Genomic DNA, 2,500 nt, shown 5'->3' with positions numbered 1-2,500 from the left:
AGCCTATTGGTTTAAGTCACTGTAACTTTGTTACGGGTTAGCTGGGTTCGAATCCTCGGCTCGTCCACGTTTCAATTTCCAACGGATGCCTCCATCGAGCGATTATTCAGTCTCGACTGCGATGGCATGGAATTAAAAGTGATTTGTGGTTGAAAAAAGATATTAATTGATCACTGGGAACCATTCAGTGTGTATATATATATGTATATATATATATATATATACATATATATATATGTATATATATATATGTGTATATACATATATATACAGTATATGTATATATATACATATATATGTATATATATATATATATATATATGTGTGTGTGTGTGTGTGTGTGTGTGTGTGTGTGTGTGTGTGTGTGTGTGTGTGTGTGTGTGTCTGTGTATGTGTGTCTGTGTGTGAGCGTGTTTTCCTCCGTGTTGCAGGGACCTTTTATTTTTTTAAATTTATTTCACATCACTCAACAGCTCTTTGGGTGAAAAGACGCCGGAACATACATACACATACATACATAAACACACACACACTCACACACACATATATATATGCACACACACATACATACATACATACACACACACACACACACACACACACATATATATATATATATATGTGTGTGTATATATATATATATTATACATATATAATATATGTGTGTGTGTGTATGCATATATATGAATATATATATATATATACATATATATATATATACATATGCATGTGTAAATATACATACACACACACACACACACACACACACAAACATATATGTATATATATATATATATATATATATTTATATATATATATGTATGTATGTATATGAAACTGAAGGTAGGGGAAGTAGACGAGGATAACTAGGAGAATCTTAATGCTTCAACGTTTCGACCCACAGGGTCTTGACCACAAACTTTTGTTATCAAGACCTTGCTGGTCGAAACGTTGAAACATTAAGATCTAGTAATCCTCGTCTAGTCCCTCCACCTTTAGTTTCATTTGCCATTATATACTTTATTCGATTTATATATGTATACACACACACACACACACACACACACACACACATATATATATATATATATATATATACATATATATATATACACACACACACTAGCCAAATTACCCGCGCGTAGCTGCGGGCAAATGATGATCATTTTAATTTTGATAGAATTTGTGGAGGAAAGTTGCATGTGTCAATATAACTCAATGGAAAATGTAACACAAATAAAATGTTAAGAAAGTGAGAAAAAAATCAATTTGAGGAAGGAGACGCTTTTTGGAAATTAAATTTATTCGGCCGTAAGTTAAGAATTGAACTAAGCTTTCATTATCTTTGTCGAGTATATTACCGCCCGCGAATAAGTAAAATAAAAATAACCAATACTTAAACATTTGGTAAAATTGTAAAATCATTTAACAGTTACATGCTTTCTCCTTACAAGTCTATCCTAGTTTGTGACAACATTGATTTCACAAATATAAATAATATTTATGAACACATACAATAGTTTGTTTAATCATAGTAATTTTTGTCACAAAATGCCAATCGTATTAAGGCGACACTACAGTAGTGGCGTGTTACCCCACCATACCCCTTTAACCCTTAACCCTAGCCAAAATAATATTCTTTTGGAAATGAAATATAGTTATCCAAGTACCTGGAGTGATAGGGTATCAGAATATATATGGTTATGGGGGTCTATCTCCACAACCATAGGAGTTCGTGAGCAAACAGACAGAGAGATAGACAGAAGCTACTACTTTATTATACATACATATACCAAAGGCTTTTTCCCCCTTACATGGGGGGGGGGGGGTAGCCAAAAAGAAAAAGGCATAGAAACCACTTCCACACATCCCATTTCCTATATATTCCACTCCCCTCCCCTCTCCACCCTACCTTTTATCTTGACACCTCCTACTACTTTATTATAGTATATGTATATATATATATATATATATATTTATATATATGTATATAATATATATACACATACACATACACACACACACACACATATACATATGTATATATATATATATATATATTTATATATATATATAGATAGAGATTTTCTCCTCAAGACAAGTGCACCCTTCACAAGATCGATTGCAACTCAGCCGAGATAAGAGAGAGCTCAAAATTTCTTTGGTATACCTGCCCTTCCTCTTGAATTCTAAATCCGACCTCCCCACGTTACAGTCTACGAGTGAGACGACATGAGTATGGCAAAATATAGAAATAAAAAAAAATACACAAAAGTTCATTTCTCATACTAAGAGAGAGAGGGTTACGGGAAAAAAAGAGCAAAATAAACACAAAGAGGGAAATAAAGCAATAAAAAGAGGAATACAAAAAATAAGAATAAAATACAACTGGAAAGACAGAGAATAAAAATTGCACCAAAACACCTGTTGACACGGAATCAGAAATCGAGATCGACTACATCGACCTACAGTCTCCGAACGACCCACAACGACGAACGAC

Source organism: Oratosquilla oratoria, chromosome 4, assembly GCF_046742065.1.
Source record: "Oratosquilla oratoria isolate Oo_2021 chromosome 4, ASM4674206v1, whole genome shotgun sequence".
In the NCBI taxonomy this organism is placed as follows: Eukaryota; Metazoa; Arthropoda; class Malacostraca; order Stomatopoda; family Squillidae; genus Oratosquilla; species Oratosquilla oratoria.
This window is presented reverse-complemented; position numbering follows the sequence as displayed.